This window comes from Schistocerca cancellata, chromosome 4 (assembly GCF_023864275.1).
Source record: "Schistocerca cancellata isolate TAMUIC-IGC-003103 chromosome 4, iqSchCanc2.1, whole genome shotgun sequence".
Lineage (NCBI taxonomy): Eukaryota > Metazoa > Arthropoda > Insecta > Orthoptera > Acrididae > Schistocerca > Schistocerca cancellata.
In genome coordinates this window covers 877,666,746-877,691,231 of record NC_064629.1, presented here as the reverse complement: position 1 = coordinate 877,691,231, position 24,486 = coordinate 877,666,746, and the positions used below count along the sequence as shown (strand labels likewise).

The 24,486-nt window shown below is 43.4% G+C and overlaps 1 long non-coding RNA gene across 2 annotated transcripts in view; it reads right to left on the bottom strand.

The window, feature by feature from the left end:
- LOC126184741 (uncharacterized) overlaps positions 1 to 24,486 on the bottom strand; it is a 178,540-nt gene that overhangs the window by 68,085 nt on the left and 85,969 nt on the right. For both annotated transcript variants that reach the window (XR_007536868.1, XR_007536867.1), the window contains 2 exons: positions 11,245 to 11,418; positions 6,188 to 6,314 (listed from right to left, as the gene is read on the bottom strand). This is a non-coding gene — a long non-coding RNA (uncharacterized LOC126184741). The remainder of the gene's footprint in view (positions 1 to 6,187; positions 6,315 to 11,244; positions 11,419 to 24,486) is intronic.

Genomic DNA, 24,486 nt, shown 5'->3' with positions numbered 1-24,486 from the left:
TTATTAGTTGTAATGGTAAAATACTATAAGAAAAGATTTTCATAAAAGATCATCCTGTAATTTTTCACACCTCTCCTATATCGATGAATTATTACACGTATCACCAGTATTAGTCTTGCGAAATTGACGTGGCCTTTTCTTAAGTCTTCTACCTACATTCCACCATGTCGCTGTAGCAGTCTTCTCGTATCCTTTGAAATCGAGCAAAGAACTTGCTTTGTCTGCCATCGATTCGCGGAGCTACACGTCACGGCTTCCCTCAGTTTCATTTTTATTCCACTCATAATGTTCCTTGCTACATTTCTTTGTTTTTCTGCCCTTTTTAGTAGTTCTCAATATCCACTTCTCTATAACTTGCTAGGCAACAGCCAATTTGTCAATGTTTTCAGCATTAGAAGTCCATGTCACACTGTCGTTAAGTCAACACTGACTGCAGACTTTCCATTTCAGACAGACTCTGGGTACAGTTTAGGAAAGTCTGTTTAGTTTAATAACAAACTCCAGCTCACGTTCATTCTTTTGTGTCCAGATTTATATCTATTGTTCATGTACTAGTCAAAAATCTACTACTAAACTAACTGTAATATGTTGGTAACTGAACAGATCTTTAGTAATCAGCGTTAGGTGCATATTCATCCGACTTTTCAATTGTAGAAATCCGATAATATCTTCATTTTATACTTCAAAAGTTCCTAGAAACTTCTACGCCACGTATTAACTGGCAAGGAAAGAAACAGAACGGTAAGACAAAAATGTGACAGACAGTCACGAACTTCACATACATTCGTCTATAAACAGCGTTTCTGACAGTGACAGCGAGAGACTAATTTTGGTATTATCTTATCAACAATTTTCTTTAACAGCAGGTGACAGTTGAAAATTAAAGGAAAGATGTAACGACATTATTTGAAACTGTTATGATGTTATTTTGCTTTATTTTAGTAAGGAGTAATAAATAAGCAATCGTAACAGTATCGCCTTTTTGTAAAGTCATGGATATTAGTGTTTTGACACCCAGATATTTTACGCTGCAGTTTACGTTCTCACAAGGACGTCTCCTCTTACTCTGTAAATGATATACACATAAGGAAATCGATGAATTAAGATTATCATACGGAAATAATATTCCTGAACTTGTAGGTTACTTTTGCAACTTACACACTTTCTGTAAATATTATCCTGTGTTTACAGGACAGTCGTTTTTCTTTTTATTTAATTGGTCTTTCCATAAACGAAAAGAAAAACTTGAATAAAAATTATGACTGTTATTAAAAAGAAAGATATTTTATGTTACGGAAATAGATTACACAATAAAACTGATTTTACGACAACAGTCTCAAAAATCACCGTAGTATGCTTGTGTATATAAATTCCAAAGTAAAAGTAAACGCCCGCTCCATACTGTACAACCGTCAAGTACACTGTATCGTTACCTGAGAAAAAAAAGTGCTATCTAAGAAGGAGCTTCATCAAAAGTCACCAATTTATTATCTTCTAAACAGAGGAAAGCAGGGCTACACAACTAAATGTCACTAGTAAAATTGTTACAAAAATGAGGTAATGAAACTATCTTCCAGATGCGATGTTTTCTACTCGGTCGCGCGTTACAAAATTTGGTCAGCAATCAGTAACTTTGTGTACTTATGTTTGCTGCATGTCACACATCAGCCTATCATTTGAATTTCTGCTGCCTCATGTCTTACAAGTCCGACTGTAAACATTAGCAGCCACATAGTTGTTTGTCTTCTACGTCACTTTTATCGGGAGAAACAGAGCTACAACTTGTGCGCTTCATTTTAAATTAACATTTGCATAATCGTTCATACTTAATATAGAGTGGCTTGATACTTTTCGCAACTGCAGTAAATTCAAGTCATGTTCGGCAAACTTATCATTACTAAAGACACAACTGTGTTAAGTAAAGGAGCGTCGTAAATGAGTGGGTGACACCCGTAACTAGTACGAAATAAAACTAAATACGAGAAGTTATTGGCTGCTGAGCATTTATAAGAGCATTAAATGAGCCGTGAAGGTCAAAATGTCAATTTACGGTAAGATTACAGAATAACTTTGCCTTTTAAACGCTAAGCATGTTACATGGCTAAAAAAAGAACGGAGAATTTCTGTTTCAGTGTATGAGTGTAAATTTAAATACTACACTTGTTTTAAAAAGTGTGCAGTTAATAAACAATGTCACCGACTCTGAAGTTCAGAGTTTTCCCTTCAGTATTAATGTGTAGCCACGTCTCATTCTTTCTACAAGCTTACAAAATGAAACGCAACTATTCATGTTTCAGATGTCTAAAATTTGAGTCACGGTTCACAGACGAACGCCTTTCATCCGAAACCATAAGAGATGTAAAGAAACTTTCATCAGTTCTCCGACTCTAGAATTAATCTCCGCGCAAAACTGTAGAATTACTTCCACGCGATTGACATTCCGAATGTTGTGCTATTTGTTAGTGCAATGGATTGCTAATAAAATACAGTTTTTTATGTAACATATTCGGATAACGGTTTTCAGTCTAAGGGGCGTCACTTAGAGCAAAATGTTTTTAGGTAGCTTGCTAGACACGCAAGTATCAAAAATAATTAAAGATTGCTCACGTAGGAGTCTTTTCTGATTTTCTCATTTTACTTGTAGTTACAGTCCAAAAATATGTCACTTAACGATTAGACTACAGCTTCATCTCACGTTTTGTGTCACCATAAAAAAGGAAGTAAGATTATTTCTGTTTCAATCTCCGAAGCGAATGAGCGTCTTCGGCAATTATACGAAATGTACGGGAACTTATATTAGTTCTCTTTTTATGGAATTAAACGACGCAGAGAAATGGAGAATTATTTCTGTGCGAGAACAGTTCCAATTCCATGCTGTTCACTCGCAACTTGACGTTCTTCAATGACTGCACTGCGATTGATACTATAACGTTCGAAGAACGGTGTGCAGTATGAAAAGTCCCACACATAACAAATATTTTTGAATCAAATTGTGTTCAAATAGTTTAACGTAGCGGCTAGCGACGGAGTTGCAAAATTTAGTATTAGTCTTACAAAATACAAGAATTTATTTTACTTCGAAAGAGAAGTACACCACTTCAAAATAACGTTTTTCACACCTATGTCATTACTCTGCAGAAAATTTTGAGTAAACAATAAAAGAGCCGGAGGACAGTTCACGTGTCAAGCGCTGAAAAGATGTGTGTCATTTCAGAAAGCAATGACTGTGATCAGAAAATGTGAGATCTGTACAGGAAACGTAATGGAACTTTTCTAAAAGTTTAGCTCCGGCCAGAAATGTGAAACTATCGTGTCACGTACACGCTTTACGGCCGGCTGTTTGCTCGCTACCTAGCTCTAAGAAAATGCTGCAACTCAGTGTGTACGTTTAAAAGTTGCTGCCAAGTACAAAAAGGTTGATTTTTAGCCAGAATGTTTGTAGGGAGCCAAATTTAAAGCATTAGTGTGTGGGCGAGACGCAGCGCGCCGCTACCGGCCAGACCCCGGTCGCACGCCGGCAACCTCAGCCGCCGTCGCCCGTGCCTAAGCCAGCGACCACCAAACTCTTGTTTTCATTTAATGCTCCACTGCCGGTGTGGTGATTACGACACTTACTTGCTGAGTTTCCTTTTTACGGTAGGAGAAAACAAAAGATTTCAATGCCAAGCGCATGTTATTATCTCGTAATAAATAATAGTAAATTACGGTGACTAATAATACTAAAATTATTAATGACAGTAAAGCAGAACGCACATATGCACCTGAAACGCTCAAGTTCGTATCAATAAAAAAATGAAGAAATCAGGAAAAAGGAAAGAAAGATTATGAGAAAGTTATTGCGAAACAGAACGGCACAAAGAGGTAAGTAAAAAAGGCCACGGAAATATGCAAACATGTAGAAAAGAAACAGAGAAGACATTATGGAAAGGAGACTAATGTTATATAGACACGCCCCAAGAATAAGGCTGGGAACACTGGGATTGAAAATCGCACTGAAAAATTAAAAGGCTTAGAAAAGCGCATGAAGATGTCGGAAGATATTGGCATAAATAAAGAAGAAAGAACAAAATGCAGAGGCAAATATTAAGATGCTGGAAGACAAAACATTTCCAAGTAGGCAGGGAAGGAAAAGAACAGTAGAATTCAGGAAAGACAAATGTTAACAAATGGAGGAGTACTGAAAAAAATGGTAAGGCTACGTGAGCGGTTAGAGAGTGTGGTCCTTAGCAAGACTATGTTCAAAGAATAACGTAACAGAGTTTGTATGAGAAGTTCATTTGTAGGTAGAATAACTACAAAGTGGGGATGGAGGCTTAATACTGAAAATCCATACTGAAATAGCTTGACCAAATAATAATAGTGAGTCCCTACTCTAGGTTGTATTAGCCTGTGCTATTGTTAAATGGACCGTACGAAAACATGCCGACAGTGGAACTAAGCAACTTGAGTTTAAGATGTACTGTCTTTACCGAGTGCGTTCAGTTCATGCAGAAAACTACTGAGAATATAAATCGCAGAGCAATATGCATTTTTATGAGCGTCAGACAAGTGCACAAATATTTCTATTGTTTTCATCACGAATGAATGCGTTTGTTGTACGGATGAGTAGATGCACCACGATGTTAGTGTATGAATCAGCAGAAAGTTAATTAGTGCCCTCCATCAAGTACATATTACATCTAAAGCTACGCAAATAACGTTTCTATTGAACGTCTCCATATAATGGTGTTTCAAGTTGGTTACTGAACGTTATGTAAAACTGAATACAAAAAATTACTATATTCACATTTCATTAAAACAATTTCCAACAAATAACACGAAGTAAAAACACGGTAGAAATTATTGGAGAAATACTGTAATGTAACGAATCAAAGGACTCGTGACGATTGTATCGATACCGTTGGATTGTAAGGGAGCCGTTCTGCATCACCGTATCGTCTACTGTTAAAGTTCCGAGAGCGAATGTTCCTAAAGCAGTCAACCAATATATTGTTTCCTCCTGTGCACATCTCTCGCGAAAAGAACATGGCGGTAAAGTGTGAGAGATTGGAGCCCACACGGGGGCTCACCAGCAATGGTTCTTTCCGCGAACCATTTGCGCCTGGAACAGGGAAAGGGGGAAGTGAGAGTGCTACACCAAGTACCCTCCGCCACTCACCGCAAGGTGGCTTGCGGTTCGCAGATGTACAGGGAGCGGACAAAAATGTGCAAACACAAAAAACACAACACATTGCCCCGCCTCATACGGTTTAGGAAATCGGCTGGCATGCAAAACGGCTTCCAGCCATCTTGAAACGGATAAATACAAATGGTTCAAATGGCTCTGAGCACTATGGGACTCAACTGCTGTGGTCATCAGTCCCCTAGAACTTAGAACTACTTAAACCTAACTATCCTAAGGACATCACACACATCCATGCCCGAGGCAGGATTCGAACCTGCGACCGTAGCAGTCGCACGGTTCCTGACTGCGCGCCTAGAACCGCGAGACCACCGCGGCCGGCGGATAAATACAGCTCATGCATGATATTCCTGCAAAACAATGGCATTCCAGGTAACGATGATGGAGGTGGTCTCTCCAAAGCGGAACAAAGAGGCTCAATAATAATGAGTATGGTGACTGGTGGCTAGCCGAGATGTGACAGTTCATGTCTCGGGGCACAGTATTTCCGGGAAGAAATACTGTGCCGTGGGATGGAGCTGATCAGCCAAAATGGCCACGTAGTCCTGCGACCTTTCAGGGTAACCACGGGGCCAATGGGTTACCACGATATGGTGTCCCAAATCAACACCACATCCCAGCCATGTTTCACTCTTGGCAGCAAGCTGTCTGCATCATAGTTTTGAGGCAGCGTACAACAGACGAAAACTCGACCAGAAGTTGGAAACTCTGTGTCAGAAAATACGAATGTTTTCATTCGCCTCCACGAAGACGAATAAAATCTGTCAAACGGAGATATAAACAATATTTTGTTTGATTCGCAGAGACCATACGTGACTCCGTAACAAGTAATACTAAGCCCCTCGCGCAAACTTTGCTGTGTATAGTTGCAGGTAGGACAACGTGAATTTATTTCCCGCGCCTGAATACGACACAGAGATGAAAATCCTACTCTGTATATTCTATACAGCCAAACAGCTAGTGAAGTATGTTTATTTTACGATTCGCAGTAATACAGATACTTACATACTGGTATGTGAAATTTATTGCTGTCCATTCTTACAGGGTGTCTATTCCTGATGAAACACGACAATGTGATACAGCGTCATCATTTTGTTTGCGGACCTCTTACAAAACGGCGTCGCCTACAAAACTGGAAAGAAAATTATCTCTGAAGCATAATCGTGTAATTAAAGATCTAATGGGTAAAATATTGTCTTACCCAAGTGTAACACTACAGTTATCAATTACATATAAAGCATAGTTAACTACGAGGAATAACCATTTCTTAACCAACGATTAGTTCTTTCAGCGGGGAAGGTGGTTCTTTGAAATATAGCTTGCCTGAATTTAATTTCAACAACTGTTTCACTTAGCTACCTTTTGTGTACTGAAAATCCGAATTTCAATAAATATGATATTTACATTTACCTCTCACTGTTTCTGGAGTTAAATTAATTACTTAAAAATCATTAATATCGACAAAAAAAAAGAAAAATAGCGAAACACATGAACTTCTGTTGTGTGGATCAATCATTGACGTGATATGTGGTAGGACATAGCTTAACTTTAATAAAATGGCAGCTAGAATCTAGGAAAATCATCTGAGAGACCTTCATAATTTCTGATGAACCGTGAAGTTGATAGTGGCGTTGGAATGAGCGCCGCATGTTGTTTAAAGCAGCAAAATTGAATGCCTCTCTTTTCAACAACATATTGCCCGATGTCATTAACCATTAAAAAGCTTCCAGGAACAATAGCTACACTAGCGCCCATTTTCTTTCGATTTTTCTATACAATAGGTTGAATAAGCAACATTTATCGTTGCAAAAAACAAAATATTTTAATTCATGGAAAAATTCTTTCAAAAGTACTATTCATTAAGAAAAAATATCTATTTTGATACCGATGCCTGTTACTACCTGATAAAGATTTGTTGAAGACAATGTAAGGTATTGTCTCTTACCGATGATGTTAACTTTAACACACGTCAAATTCTCTCCCCCCTCCCTCCCTCTCTCTCTCTCTCTCTCTCTCTCTCTCTGTGTGTGTGTGTGTGTGTGTGTGTGTGTGTGTGTGTGTGTGTGTGTGTGTGCGTGCATGCACATATTCTGGAATATGTTGTTCAATAAAAAAAATACTAAATGAAAGACAAGTATTAAAATAAGTGCTATAAATAACTTATTATGATAAATATAATTTGTTACAGAACATTAAATTATAGAGCATCGCTTGAAATATGCTAAGGCATGTTACTCAACGATTATGACACATTTCATTCATCAGAAATTAAATAAAAGCTCTTGTTTTCTCAGATAATATATAATCTGTTACTTGTTTTAGTTTGGCAATGCTACTTCACTAACTTTCTGAGCAATACCATTTTGAGAAATTAAAACCATCTGTCAGATGACTTGTGAAGAGTATGAAAGATAATTCTACTGCTGATGTGTGACAGTGTGTAACTTTTAGCCTCTTGCAACAGATTAAATCACATGCAAATGTTTTAATATGTCTCGTTCATGTGTGATGAGATAAAACTGAGTGAATATAGAATTACTGTTGAGTGATATGTTAATGTCTTATGATACAGCGTAGAGTGTAGTATGATTCGTTTCCTTGACTCATTTACAGCATCTCAGTCAATCTCCTTTGGTGAAATTTGCTATGAACAACCGACTTCAGTTTGTGAACAAGAGACATTAACAAATTCAGACGTGACCCGAGGGGAGAATTACGCATCCTTAAAGCTCTCTGATAATTTACCCAACAGATCATATGTTTAGCAGACAGTATAAAGAATAATTAGAAATTAATTAAAGAGTAACATTTCTATTTAGTGCAGGCATTCCTTACTACAAGGAAGTAGCCCAGTACACACCAGTAGAAGCACATGATGTTGCAATACACAGATTTGAACCAGATGTGTATAACTGTTGCACAAATGATACATTCGAAATAACAACATTTATCTTGAGCGTAACCTACACAATAGTTTCCATATCATTCTATAATGGAACCATTTCTCACGTCCTGCTTGTTGAGAATAGTTTGGTGACGACCAACAATGTTACGTGTAAGTATTTTCTACACATTCAGTATGAAGTACCGTCTTATTTCACGCAAAGTTTATCTGGTGTTCAATTTCATCAGAAAACGTTTTGTCCAGTGTACAGATTCCATTAAAAATAACAGAGAGAAGAACACTGTTCAGGAAGGACGGCGCGCCTGCAATGTACTACCATTTATATGATTACTTAACAGAAAATAATTGCAAGCAGGTACGATTTATTTATTTTCCAATGGAGTCTTTCTTTGCTAACCCACCAACGGGTAAGTCCTGAATGGTCTTGCCAGAGCCTGTTTAGTGACCGCATGCAAGACCGTAACAGAAACAGAAGACACAGTATCAAGACACGAGCCAAATACCAGCGCGATGGGGAGAATTTCAGGGTATTTCGAGGGCGGAATTCCGCTATTAAATGAACAAGGATCCAGCTGCGAGTTCACTATTTGACAGCAAAACATGTGATATTTAACAGAGAGCAAGCTACGATGAGGAACTGTATACGTAGTAAGACACCGAAAATACTCATTTCATCCTTGTATTGTATTAAGAATATAATTTTCGTAACACTGACCATACTGCAAGGGGATGAATACCACCACGAACAGTTTTTAGTCTTTGATCAGTAAACACAAGTGGCATGTCCAAGTCAACATTCCCTGGCAAGCAACATTTTGTATATGAATGGAAAAGCATTTATTGCTTTCTGATAAAGCGTGAAATACATTAAAAAAGGAACTGAATTTCACTCAAATGAATAATACTAAAACTTCTTTTCAGATATATTCAATAGGCTTTCAGCACCCATCGAGACAGCGAGATATTATGAACGTGAATTCCATGCACCTCAAACGTAGAGGCAGTTCTTACAGATACTGTAATATTTATTAAAAAATGTAATGAACTGTATTTAACACTCGACGATAGAACATTTACTTTGAAGTTTCATTATCCTCAGATAAATGTATATGTTGTGTAAAGCCTATTTCAGCTCCGTAGCTAATTTAACAATACGAAAACAGCCCCGTTCAAAAGCATGAAGCTGACAACATCAGAATGTACGCTTTTAGTTAATTTTCGAACTAAGAGATTTCATATGTTGTCATGTGATGTCTGGAAACTATCCGTAAACTTCTTCTGCCTCTCAAATACAGTGCTAAAGATATGTCATGTGGTCCCTTGAGTGTCCTTTCAAGTCAAATGATCCTGCTACAGTGTGTCTTTTTCTTTACTAATTTCTCAGAGATTCAAATGGCTCTGAGCACTATGGGACTCAACTGCTGAGGTCATTAGTCCCCTAGAACTTAGAACTACTTAAACCTAACTAACCTAAGGACATCACAAACATCCATGCCCGGGGCAGGATTCGAACCTGCGACCGTAGCGGTCTTGCGGTTCCAGACTGCAGCGCCTTTAACCGCACGGCCACTTCGGCCGGCTTCTCAGAGATTAATGACATTACATCAGCGGGTAGAATATTCTGTTTTATTCTGATTTTAATCTGCAGTGGGATAGGGAATTACATAGAAGTTCATGAAAAATAATGTGGAAGACGATTACCAACGAGGGAGCCACAATGGTGGATTGAGGCAGTCGAATATGTGTGATGTGCCTCATCACAGATGTTCCATCGCTTGTGACTCCGGAAAGGACGAATAAAATGTAACGAAGTTGTAGATTGCACTCAAAACTTCTCGTCCAGTCTCTATTTCTCTCTTTCGCGTTCGGTTAACCAAATTAAGGTTTACAAAATTCGATGAAGAAATGAGTAAAATATGGGCAACGTATCTAGTCAGGGCGAGGGAATTATTATTCCCTGATATAATTTCTAAATGTCTTTAGAAAGCTCCACTTATTTTGCCGAATACCCTTTAACCCAATTTGGAATCCCTGCCTCGAGCGAATTTTCTAAAAAATATTGTACAGAGCCTAGGTGCAAGAAGGATAGCAACCACGGCAGAGAAGGTGGAGAACTGGGGTAGAAGCAAAAGGTGACACAGTCCATCACTGGAGTAAAAAGAATAAAAGTTATTGGATATGCAGCACGCAGGCTGTGAGAGCACAGAGCGCAGCTGCACTTGTGCTGCGATGAGTCTGAACTGGCACACGTCTGAGACAGACAGGATGCACGGCCGTGCGCACACGTGGGGCGCAGCGCACTAGGTGTGTGTGTGTGTGTGTGTGTGTGTGTGTGTGTGTGTGTGAGCGCGCGTGCGCAGCCAGCTCCTTTTCTTGTGGCAGCTTCCCTGCCAGCAGGCAGCAGGCGCTCAGTCGTACACGAAGCCGCATCCTTGCCACAAGCGCCCGCTACCCTTTCCTCCCATCCCACCACTTCCACTCCCTTTCATGCGCCGCGACTTGTAACACGCAGACCAAAGCCTGCCCCACATCTTCATATTAGATACACGCTTTGTTGTCTTTTTTTAATTAAAATTCTTTTCTTACCCTTCAGAAGCATACTGCTACTGTACAAAACACTTTCCTTAGAGAATCTGGTGTAATCCGTCGTTGGCTGTCCAACAATTTCGACATACGCCCTTTGTTTCATCGTATTAAATGGGCTTTATCTACTCCTGGCCTTGTCCCGTCATCCTGCTGTCATCGTCGGAGCTTTCTCATAACGCTTTCGTCCATTCCTCTTTCGTACTATTAATTTTTATGAGAACCAAATCTGAAATTCCCTTTACGCGCTGTCCCATTGAGCACATCTGTATTTTGCCTACCTGAAATATACGATTTCTAAAAATTCTATCTGTCGATACAAGTTTCTTTTCGGCACTGTAAATCTTTTCTTGTACAACAATATACTTTTTATTGTCTTAGGCTTCACACATTTCTGTATAACATGATCTTATGATTTATTTCGTCTCATAGATTTTCTCAAATATAGTGTCAAGAGCCGCTCTTAAGAGAGTTGTTGTGGAGAAAATTTTTCAGAAATTTATAGCTCTATATCCATAAATATTGCCGTATGGATGTGTTGTGTTTAACACGCACTTCTTGGCATTTCACTTACCCAAGCTCTTCTTAGGTACCGTGTGGATTCAGCGGCAATAAAGTGCATAGTTCCGAAGATCGATCGCAGGCTCAAGTGTGGATCCGAAAAGATTCACTTGCAACATGCCGGTAGAACCTGAAGATGGTCAAAGTAGTTGTAGACGATATGTTCCTGGTATCGAGGACGTCGAACCTGGAAAAAGTACGCCAGTAAAAAAAATGCTCAAATTCTCGCAGAAAAAGTGCTTATGTGGAACATTAACAGTTGAAATGTACGTATATGTGCTGTAGTTGAAATGTACTTACACGGGCCGATGAACAATGCCAAGGGACGTTACTTCCGGAATGTAAGTAAAAGTGGATGCCAAACTGTCAGTTTACCTACAGAGCGTCCGAATGCAGAGGACAGATAACCAACACAGAACTACGTGAATGAAATAAAAAATCCGTTACTAGCTGCTAGAGCAGTTTCATTACGTTAGGCACAAAAAATCTCATAAAATCGCAGTAATATCTATGTTCTGGGTGCTATACGTTCTGTTTGAGTGTACGTAGCTAACCTGCTACATGAAGAAATTTTGATTACTAATAGATGAGGACTGTATGCGTCTCCTTTATTTTCAAGCAGTTGTGGAGCTTTTAAGTCATTACAGAATTTTTGTTCAAATGGTTCAAATGGCTCTGAACACTATGGGACTTAACTTCTGAGGTCATCAGTCCCCTAGAATTAGAACTACTTAAACGTAACTAACCTACGGACATCAGACACATCCATCCCGAGGCAGGATTCGAAACAGCGACCGTAGCGGTCGCGCAGTCCCAGACTGAAGCGCCTAGAACCGCTCGGCCACTCTGGCCGGCAGAATTTTTGTAACGTGTTTGAACCTCTCGCAAACCAATTAGGAACTATTTTTAACCATTGGTGCTCAGCATATTACGTCAAAAGTAAATGCTGACACTGAAACTTTCTGGCAGATTAAAACTGTGTGCCGGACCGAGACTCGGACTCGGGACCTTTGCCTTTCGCGGGCAAGTGCTCTACCAACTGAGCTACCCAAGCACGACTCACGCCGCGTCCTCACAGCTTTACTTCTGCCAGTACCTCGTCTCCTACCTTCCAAACTTAACAGAAGCTCTCCTGCGAGCCTTGCAGAACTAGCACTCCTGAAAGAAAGGAGAGTGAAAATCTCATTCTGGAAACATCCCCCAGGCTGTGGCTAAGCCATGTCTCCGCCATTTCCTTTCTTTCAGGAGTGCTAGTTCTGCAAGGCTCGCAGGAGAGCTTCTGTTACGTTTGGAAGGTAGGAGAGGAGGTACTGGCAGAAGTAAAGCTGTGAGGACGGGGCGTGAGTCGTGCTTGGGTACCTCAGTTTGGTTCGTACTTACAGTGAAGAAGACGCTGAAACTGCAGCAGACGACTCCATTTTGCATTACGTCACGCGCACCCTCCCCCACACGGAGGCGGATGCTTTGACAGTAGCGGTCACGCTAGACGAAGTCAACAACGCAATCGCCAAGGGTGCTGTCAACAGAACGCCCGGCATTGACGGCTTACCGATTGAGAACTGATGACATCTGACCAAGCAATCCCACCCGCCTATGCTGAGGGCATCATCATACCAGTCCACAAACCAGCCCGTGGTTCGATGGTCACGAGTTACAGACCGCTCACCCTACTCAATGCCGATTACAAGATTTTCGCGCGCTTACTGGCAATGCGGCTCCGAACAATACTCCCTCATATCCTCTCGCCAGAGAAAAACGACGCCTGGAGGACAGGTTAACATAAAGACTGCAACAGGGAAATGCCGCGACTTAATAGCGATGGCGACGGCCTGCAGACTGCGTGCAGCGGTCGTCGCTATAGACTTGGACAGCGCCTTCGATAAAGTGCGTCATCGTTTCCTGTTTTCGGTAGCAGCCCGAATGGGCATCCCCCGGCCGGTTCTCGACGTCATCCGGCGTCTTTACGACAGTGCCAGTTCACGTGTCCAAGTCAATGGACGTTTAGCAGGGCCGGTACCTATCTGCCGTTCGATACGGCAGGGGTGCCCCCTCTCTACCCTCCTGTATGTCATTGCCCTTGAGCCCCTTATTGGGGGCTTGACGACCAAGCTCACTGGCCTCACCCTACGCCAACACACTTTTCGCTGTCGGGCATATGCTGATGACCTCCTCCTCCTCACTCGCTCCGGTTCTGAGATTCGAGAAGTCCTCGAATTGATTACCCGTTATGGGGCTGCCGCTGGCAGTGCCATGAATGTCGCCAAATCTTCTGCAATGCACATTGGACGAGGCCTCCAGGAGGGTGAAGTGGCACCCCTGCCGCTTGTGCGGACTTTCCGGTACCTGGGCATTACCTTTACCCCCACGGTCCCACGCACAGCGGCAACGAATTTCCGTCGCCTGTTACACGTCATCCGCAACGACGTCCGCCAGAACCTCTTGAGCCGCCAGGACACACTTCAATGGGTTGAGTTTCTTGATCTTTATGTGGCATCCAAATTGGTTCACATCGCGCGTGGGCTACACTGTATAATTAATATGATATGGAAATAAAGTTTTTTTTTTTTTTTAAAAAAAGTTCTCCCTCTGCCAACTGCAATTGGGCGCAACCTTCAAGCGGCTTTTGGCTATTATCTCACGGCTGGATCAATGTTTAAAGTCCGTTATGAGACACTTACCCTGCCCTCACGGTATGGTGGCGTCGGGCTCGTCAATGTCCGTATGCGAGCTGCAGCACTGTACATGAGTACCATGAGAAAACAGTGGATGGGCCAGGGTACATCTCTCACACGCAGCTTGCTTGAGGTCCTCCTACCTGCTTCCACCTCACCACCGGTGTCTGTCGGCCATATAGTGCCTCAATTGTCCCATATTTCGACCTTTTTCGTCGACTACAGTTACATATATACCAGTCTCCCAGATACACGCCCACCCAGGACTAAGGATTTTTACAGCCTGTTGCTGCGCTGTGTTCCCCGGAATGTGATGGAGACCAAACATTCCCCCATCCAGTGGCCAATAGTGTGGACTACCGTCCACCAGCCCTTCCTCCCTACGAACGTCCGGGCACTGTGGTATCACATAGTCAACAGGAAATTTGCCACGAAGTAGTACCTGCACAACATTGGCTTGTCAGAATCCCCTCTTTGTCTCCTTTGCCAGCAACTGGACACTGATCAACACCGTCTGACATGCGCCTCATCGCAAGATGTATGGCGTTTCGTGCAGCAAATCATTGCCTGCTATCTCCGGGTGCCACCAGACACAATCGAACCTCGAATGTTTCTATACCCGGAGGACAGACATTTTCCCGCCGCCAAATGTCATGCTGTTACGTGGGTCAAAGTGTGGGCGGTCGCTTATCTCTTTCGTGAGGGACTTAAATCCCGCCTCGACTTCTGGACCTATTTACGAACAGCCCATGCAGCTCTCGAAAACACGCCACGTTACCGAACATTATTTGCTAACTATCTTCGAGCGGTCTTTGTTAGACCTCCACTGAGTTGGGGGGTGCCTGGCTCAGAGGGCACCCACCCCTCCTCTCCCGGCGGTGTCTGAGTTTCAACCGCCTACGATCTATTCTATTTCTGACCTCCGCGGATGGGAGAGCGCGTCGCAGATTGCGCGGATTTTATTTCTTTTTTATTTTCCTTTCTTTTTCTTCAACCAGAATTTATATTTATTTTCTCTTTCGCCGATGTGTTCACATAATTTCATGATATTAGTGAATATTACAAAAACACATGCAAATAAATAAATAACAACGCATTCCACTACTGTTGATTCCTGTGTCTCCCATCTCCCTAAGCACCGCAGGCTCGGTGGTGGTGAGGAGGACACTGTGGCCAGGCCTCGGGTTTCGACCCCTGCCCACTTTGCCCCCCGAGCCCCCACCGGTCCGCTACATTAACCCAAAAAATTTAAAAAAAAAGTTGGTAGAGCACTTGCCCGCGAAAGGCAAAGGTCCCGAGTTCGAGTCTCGGCCCGGCACACAGTTTTAATCTGCCAGGAAGTTTCATATCAGCGCACACTCCGCTGCAGAGTGAAAATCTCATTCTTGAATGCTGACACTGTTTGCATATGATATATTCTGGAATGAGCTGAGATCGGAAATCGTTAGAAATTCTTCATTTGTCGACAAAACGGTTTCTTCTGTGGAATATGTGTCGTAATTTAAAATTGACAGAGTACTTAATAAATATTCGTATGCGTAGCTGAGTGGACATGTGGATGGCTGCCATGTGGAGGACTTGTGTCCGATTCGCGGTACTGCGAAAGAGTTTCCTTGGCGTGGGACTGGACTGGGATGCACTTAATCTCGAGATGTCAAATGAGGAGCTACCTGATTGAGAGGTAGAGGCTCGAAGCTCTAAATGTGCAGACCGTATGCCCTCCGCGCCGCATCCGCATAACGCCGCATGACAGGAGATGACACGGTGGCCGGTCGACGTCGCGTGGTCTTCAGGGTGTGAGCGCAGAGTTTCGCTGCTGGATGCAGAAGTTACGAAGATCGATCGGAAACTAACAGTGTTGTTCGTTATTCACGAATCTCCACATTTTGTTCGAGTAGTTGTTGTCTGTTAACCGTTACATGCCGGAGTGTTGACATTTTTGTCATTTAAGGCAACGCTGCTTTCAACTCCGTTCGCAGCCGTACTGACTGGCCATTTTCTGAGGATTAAAAAAAAAATGGCTCTGAGCACGATGGGACTTAACATCTATGGTCATCAGTCCCCTAGAACTTAGAACTACGTAAACCTAACTAACCTAAGGACAGCACACAACACCCAGCCATCACGAGGCAGAGAAAATCCCTGACCCCGCCGGGAATCGAACCCGGGCGTGGGAAGCGAGAACGCTACCGCACGACCACGAGATGCGGGCTGAGGATTAAAAATTAGAAGTTAGGGAGATGGGAGAATCAGCCTCATTGTCTTTCATTCCTGGGCAGCTAACGAAGACCTTTATGTGCGTGTCGCAGAAGAAAATTACTCTAACGTTACCAGGAATAAAGTTAGAGTCGACATCCAAGAAGCTAGAGACGGAGCCAATTTCAGCTCGAGACAAATAGGGAAGGGCTAGGCGAAGGTGATGCGTCAAGTGTCTCTGTAAGAACCGTCCCCTGAGATTTTGCTTGGTTTAGCTTGTTACTGAATCTCATATTAGCACCTGGGATTTTCGGTGAAGTTCTTAATTTAACTTGAAGGAAGACTGAGAAGTGGTATACATTATTTTAACCAGTGTTAACGTTATGAAGCAAATGATAAATGTTCTGCAACATTTTAAATCATGTTTGAGTATGAGTAATTCTTATCCACTGTTTCCTACATAACCCACACCTCTGTCTTACATTACTTGTTTCTTATATTCCTACGTTCTTTCCTTTCCCTCCACTCTTGTATGAAAGAGACATTTCCATAGTGGTTGTAGTGCAGCACTTTCTGTCTGCTGTGTGAAGAGCATGACTAAACTTGAGTGACTTGACCAAGGATAAGAGGTTCGTCCTCTCTGTGTTGGCTCAAATGATTCAAATGGCTCTGAGCACTATGGGACTTAAAATCTGAGGTCATCAGTCCCCTAGAACTTAGAACTACTTAAACCTAACTAACCTAAGGACATCACACACAACCATGCCCGAGGCAGGATTCGAACCTGCGACCGTAGCGGTCGCGCGGTTCCAGGCTGCAGCGCCTAGAACCGCTCGGCCACACTGGCCGGCCCTCTCTGTGTAAGTGACTCAACTATCGTTAGCTTGGCGGCGGAAGTGCCCCTTTTATCACTTCCGTTTCCGCGGAAGTCCTTTGGTGACCCCGCTGCTGGGTTCTGGTGCCCGTCGTACGTTAAGCGTTAACTTGGTAACTTAGAATCGTGATGAGGTTATGCAAGTCTTCGGCCTAACAAGAGTATTTGATTATTTTCTTTTACAGCTTTGTTTTCAGAATCATTTTCCATGATTTACTTAGAATGGCGAATGAGAGTTTTACCGTGATTTACTGATTTATTCAGGAACTTGCTTTGTTCCAATGGAACTTCGAGATGTGGGAGTGTCAGATCTCTCGCGAGGCTTAGTCGTGCGAGAACAGTTCTTTCTTTAGAGTGAATGGGTGTGAAATTGTGTCTTAGTGTGCGTGTAATTTTTTTTCTTGCCATAGTTTAAATAACTATTCGAATTTCTTTGTACGCTCTATCTGTGCTTTGTCCCACTGGACCCAGGTGTTTGTGTTTCATTCAGTGAATCAGCTCAATCTTTTCCTAATTCCAGCTGTAATCTCCCGTTACCCTGAATTCCGTGTTTCAACAGTTTTCCCATGTGAGATTAATCTTAAATATCTGCGTTTCGGAAACTTGCTTTGTTCCACGTGTTACTACAAATGAATCGAATCCTCAGTTTTTAATATTCATTATGTAATTGGCAGCACTGCGTTCCTCTAAATCTCTTTCGAACTCTTTATTCAATTTTCAATCGTTTATTATAACGCGAGTGCTTGCCGTCTTTGTTATAAAAACCAGCCACGTGGCCTTTTCCTTTCGTGTTTGCGTGTGCAAATTTTTCGGATAATTTATTACATCTTGCATTTGTTCTTATTTTACTTATTGTTACCCAAGGTCAGTCGGTGCGAACCTCTTTGCTATAACTGCGTATGGACGGTGATGTTCTACGTTCAACCCGCCTTTATTCTTTTGTATTTAGATCCAGTTATGAGTGTATTAATCCGTCCGTTCCTTTCCGTGAATTTAACATATGATTTAGCAAACAGAAGCCTTTTTGGCATCTATAGAGATTTAAATTTAGTGTTCCTTTATAAAGTTTCAGGCACCAGCAGCCGTTAATAGTAAAATATTCTGCTTGCATGTTAATACGTGTTTTTATGAAAATAAAAGTTCATTGTAAATGTTTACAGTTTGTCTCTCTACGTAATTCCCCCAAACTTTCCACTTGAGTTTCCTAGACACCATCCCACGCGTACCAGAGTGCAGTACCTGGTAGGGAAACTGTTTTATGTTTCTTGTTGAAAAATTAGATGTTTAATTTGAAATGTGCAGTAGGAGGTAATGGTATCAACGGTAATGATGAACGTCTATTAGAAATTGATAAATTAAGATAATAGCTCTCCCCCAAAAGGTACAGAAGTAGTTTATCAGATGTGTTTTAGTGTTTTTCTAAGTGAAACTGTCGTGTGGCTACATTAGTATTTGCTCTCAAACGTTGATTTGTGCTGGCTGATGCTTCTGTCTTACAACCTAGTATGTTCCGAATGGATTCACCAATCAGCAGACAGCCTTACTTCACTTAGTTTTGCCACAACCAGCCAAACACATCACAGCTCACATGCACCGACTCTTTCAATATAACCGACTGCTCCTATGAAACCAAACACTCCATAGAAAACACACGACTCTTAAAGTTATTCGAGGTAATTCGTCTAGGAAAACATAGATCAAGACAGCCGGCCGACTACCTGAAAATGACTCGAGTTCCAAAAATTACTCCTCTTTGCCGTGTTTTGTGTTGCTTAATTTTCTGCAGTTTTTGTTAACTTGTTTGACTTGAGAATGATAGTTATGGACCCAAATTACAAATACAGCAATCTACGCGAAACTTTAGTGAAATTAATCGTTGGCACCTAATAAAGATAACTAAAATGCCCTCTCCATTCTGTTTCTTGTTAAATGCGGAAGAGCTATCCCTATCTCAGATGTGTCATTCGAACATGCAGGGCACTGCTCTACCAGATATGTAAGAGTTGAATTGTGATCCATTTGCGGAATATTCAACGCCGCACAGTTAGCAAGTCGGCGCTGAATGCGAAGTGCTGATTTCCTGGGGTCATTTGATACACCTAGAAAGGCGGTCACACGCACTTGCTGATCGTCCGTGCTTTTGCTGAAACGCCCGTTACGGTATGTATAGCCGAGGGGTTTGAATTCGACCCCGAAAAAGACGACCATGTTTTCCCAGTTACACCACATTATGTGACCGTGATCTTCTGCAGGTACTTCAACATTTTCTTACGAGCAGAAATTTCTAATTTTTTGCGTCTGTTAGACTAAATTCAGGACTTATTTCGATGGGTTACTGGACAGGCATGAACTACTTATTCGAGCATAATAACACCACCAAAACATTGGTTTCGGTGGAATCATCTCATCGGTGAATCTACTGATTATTCGGTCTGTTGAGGTATTGGATTTACTGTCACATAGACGACCTACTGTAGACGGAAATTTTGCAAAATGGAGACAAACTGCAGGAACCATCTCTGAGAGTATGAGGACCAGATCTACACTATGTGACCAAAAGTATCCGGACACCCCCAAAAACATACGTTTTTCATATTAGGTGCATTGTGCTGCCACCGACTGGCAGGTACTCCATATCAGCGACCTCAGTAGTCATTAGGCATCTTGAGAGAGCAGAATGGGGCCCTCCTCGGAACTCAAGGACTTCGAACTTAGTCAGGTGATTGCGTGTCAGTTGTGTCACACGTCTGCACGCGAGATTTCCACACTCCTAAACATCCCTAGGTCCACTGTTTCCGATGTGATAGTGAAGTGGAAACGTGAACGGACACGTGCAGCACAAAAGCGTACAGACCGACCTCGTCTGTTGACTGACAGAGACCGCCGACAGGTGAAGAGGCTCGTAACGTGTAATAGGCAGACATCTATCCAGAACATCACACAGGAATTCCAGACTGCGTCAGGATCGACTGCAAGTACTATGACAGTTAGACGGGAGATGAGAAAACTAGGATTTCATCACACATCACACATCCAGACATCACGCCAGTAAATGCCAAACGACGCCTCGCTTGGTGTAAGGAGCGTAAACATTGGACGATTGAACAGTGGAAAAACGTTGTGTGGAGTGACAAATCATGGTACACAACGTGGCGATCCGATGGCAGGGTGTGGATATGGCGAATGCTCAGTAAACGCCATCTGCCAGCGTGTGTAGTATTAACAGTACAATTCGGAGGCGGTGGTGTTATGGTGTGGTCGTGTTTTTCATGGAGGGGGATTGCACCACTTGTTTCGCGTGGCACTATCAGAGCACAGGGTGACGTTGATGTTTTAAGCACCTTCTTCCTTCCCACTGTTGAAGAACAACTCGGGGATGGCCATTGCATCTTTCAACACGATCGAGCAGCTGTACATAACGTACTGCCTGTGGCGGAGTGCTTACACGATAATAACATTCCTGTAATGGAGTGGTCTGCGCAGAGTCCTTACCTAAAACCTATGGAAGACTTTTGGGATGTTTTGAAATGCCGACTTCATGCCAGGCCTCACCGACCGAAATCGATACCTCTCCTCAGTGCAGCACTCCGTGAACAATGGGCTGCCATTCCCCAAGGAACCTTCCAGCACCTGATTGAACGTATGCCTGCGAGAGTGGAAGCTGTCACCAAGTCTAAGGGTGGGCCAACACCATATTGCACTCCAGCATTAAGCATGGAGGGCGCCACGAACTTGTAAACCGTTTTCAGCCATGTGTCCGGATACTTTTGAACACATAGTGTACATATGACTGGAAATGCTTTCCGTGGGAGGTACACCCACTTGAAGCTGGAGACAAAAGACCTTTGACAGTATAGGTTTCAGTGATTAAAAACACGCTGAGAACACGGCTGGCAAGTGGAAATGCTGTGTCTGTACTAGTGTTTTAGCTCCACACGCAAAAGGCCAGTGGGATCGAACATTGTCGTGTAGTGGCCGTACTACCTTTCGTACCACCAAAGTCATGTCTTACAACAGGGAAGGCAGGGTCACCCACACGAAGTGCAGATATGCTTTGCGTTGTGGAAGGATGACTCGTACCACAGGCGTCCCCAATAATCCCCGCCCACACTCTGAGGCTGAACTGGTGCTGATGGTTCGCTGCCACCATATTACGGGGATTCGCGATAGCCCACAGGTGCTGTGAATAGGATGGATGTTAACAATTCCAGCACCGTAGGACGGACCAGCGGCAAAAACGTTTCCGTGGAGGTACGCCCTTAGGTAGTGAGACCTACACGCGTTACAGTGGCAGTAGTCGTGCAGAATGTTCCACATGGTCGTATTTGTTACCCCATGCTGGCAGGCCACCTGCTTGGTGCTAATAGTGTGGTCACTATCAAAGATGTTTTAGGTCCATCTTCAGGTGGTTGCACATCCCTTGCAACCACTTCCAGTCGTGTGTCCATACGGCCTTTTTTGTTCTTTATCCTCTCACGGATCGTTCTCTGCAGATTGCCTCGTGTAGTAAAATCCATCAGTAATTATGTGGCGCTGCTGTGCATTGTTCGAAACGTTCAGTACGTTAGAAATGCTATACAGACCTACTGATTTTGGTACAGAAGCGACGTGATACATGAAAATCCGGAAGGTAAACCGTTTTGTTTCTTTACAAAAGCAATCAGACTGCATAATTTGTACAACCTCGCTGAACCACTCTTCTAAAATCTCGAAAGGTATGACATTTTAATTTTCTTACACCGGAAACACAGAAGACATGGAGCCTATACAAAGAACGTACGAACACGTGAGGGCTTGTTTGACTGGTGAGACAGTATAACAGCTATATTTAAAATTCTTAGCTGGCGGAAAGCGGAAAAAAGACGCGACATAAGTTGCTTAGCTATTTCTAAAAACCGACTTTTAGGGCAAACGATAGTACACGGTTGAGTCACATTACTGTGACCGTACCGGCCGGTGTGGCCGAGTGGTTCTAGGCGCTCCAGTCTGGAACCGCGCGACCTGTACGGTCGCAGGTTCGAATCCTGCCTCGGGCGTGGATGTTTGTGATGTTGTGATGTTAGTTAGGTTTAACTAGTTCTAAGTTCTAGGGGACTGATGACCTCAGCAGTTAAGTCCCATAGTGCTCAGAGCCATTTGAACTGTGACCGCTATGTTCGACATCAACGTGTAATAATCATTCACAGATAGCAGGTGGCAATACTAACAGACGAGGGTATGTAAAGCTTACCGGGTGGGGGGGGGGGGGGGGGGGGGGGAACTGTGCAGTCGTTGTTGTAATGCGGAAACGGAGCGATTTATATGGCGTCCATACGGGCAACATCATTGGCCAAGGGTGGAAGCACTTCCGAAGCGACTAAGTTTGTAAACTGGTCGCGTCTGGCCGTGGGTAAAGTTTACCGTGCCATGGCGCTATCGGACACCGATGCCAAGGCATCTGTGGTGCACCAGGGGTCACAGATGACAGAGGTGAACGAGGGCTGAGGAGATGTGTTGTATGGGCGAATATACGTGCACATTCTGCGCAACTCACCGGCCAGGTGAACCAAGGGGCTATCAACAATGTCTCCTCAACGACCGTTCAGCGAACGTTGCTGTGGGCCTCAGCAGCAGGCCCTGGGCCGTGCACACATGCTCACTGCTATCCATCGACGGAATTTGCACGCGTATACTGAGTGGTGACAGTTGGTGACGTTTCACGGCCCATAGGATCGATGCCGTTTGGGTTCAAAAATGGCTCTGAGCACTATGGGACTCAACATCTTAGGTCATAAGTCCCCTAGAACTTAGAACTACTTAAACCTAACTGACCTAAGGACATCACACACACCCATGCCCGAGGCAGGATTCGAACCTGCGACCGTAGCAGTCCCACGGTTCCGGACTGCAGCGCCAGAACCGCTAGACCACCGCGGCCGCCGCCGTTTGGGTGTAGGACGTGAAACGTCTGAAAAGAAACACCTAGGCCGGAGGAGGGAGCGTTACTGTCTGTCAGGCTTTTGACAGGTGGTCATTTTAATGTGACTGGGTAGCGTGTATAGAAAGTGTACATAAGAGGCAGTAATCCGTCCAACTCTCCATTTTTGAATGTAATTGGGCAACAGCTATATACAAGATAGAATAAATAGTAATTCAATCTACGTAATTCACAGAGTGTAGATGTAAAGTTTACATTAGTCATTGACTTCATTAATTATGAAAGAAATCCGGAGTAGGATTTAACGTCTCGTCGGTGACGACGTCAGTAGAGACGGAGCGCAAGCTCGGATTAGGGAAGGATAGGAAACGAAATCATCTGTATCCTTTTGAATAGAAATTCCCGCGATATGCGTTAAGCGATGCAAAAATACCTCAGCAAACATAAGTCTGGATGGCAGAACTCGGATTTAGTCCTACCTAGTGCGAGTAGTTCCATTTTTAGATTCAGCAGTATCACGGTGTGGTATAAAGTATCGTATTAACCTTTGTCGGTTCTATATTGTTCATATTCGGTGGTTTTCATTCAACCGTTACACGAGGTGTATCAGTTTGTTGGGAATGTGCCTACCGTTTATTTCTCCTAAGCGCGTGCATCCATTGTGCACAGACTTCATCGAATATAACTGGACTACACCAATAACAGAGAGCGTCACGACACGGTGGGCAGAGAATCGATAACCGCAAGGGAAAAATCGCGAATGTCGGCCATAGAGGCTACTGTTCGCTCTGCAGGGTCACACGGTATTTTCTGCAGCCTCTGGTACGGAGTGGATCTCTCACACAAATTTTAATCTCTCCGGGTCCGTCGCCGTTGCAGGAGTAAATGTTTAAAACGCGTCTCCCCAGCATTTCTTTTTGTCGCACCTATTGCGTTAAGCCAGCTTATAAATCGATGTTCATTAGAAAAGAGCGGGTGGGGCGAGGCTTTTTGCGAAGATGTACGGATCTGGCATTAAGGCCGGCGGTGGTGGCAAGGGAGTGGAAAAGGGGGGGGAGGAGGGTGCTGGGCGGCTGTGGCGCGGCGGGGGTGGGGGAGGGGCGGGGGTAAGAAGGCGTGGTTCTCCGAGCCGGCACAAAACATCCAGATGATGGAAAAGAAGACCGAGAGAAATGCAGAATTAATGCGAGCGAAAGAGAAGGCGGCGAAAAACAGACAGCGCCTGGGGAGCACAAGAAGTAATGCGTTAACTGCGAGGGGGAGGGGAGGCGAGGGGAGAGAGCGACGGCGGCAAAGGATGGGTGGGGAAGGACGAGGGGAAGGGGTAGGGGTTCTTGCGAGGGGCCGCGCGCTCCCTAAGATATATTTTAAAGAGCCGAATAAAATTGCGTATTGAAGGTGTGCGCGGGAGACGAGGGAGCGGATGCAATTTTATTGCGGAGCTTCTGGAGGGGAGACGAGACGGAGAGAAGTAAGATTCTTTGCAGCCACCCTCTTGCCGTGCTTTTATCTCCTCTTCTTTCAGTTTTCCCTTACGATATGCAAAGTTGGTTTGCGCCCCTGCCTTCCCCCTCAGGCAGCCGACCCCTCTTTTAA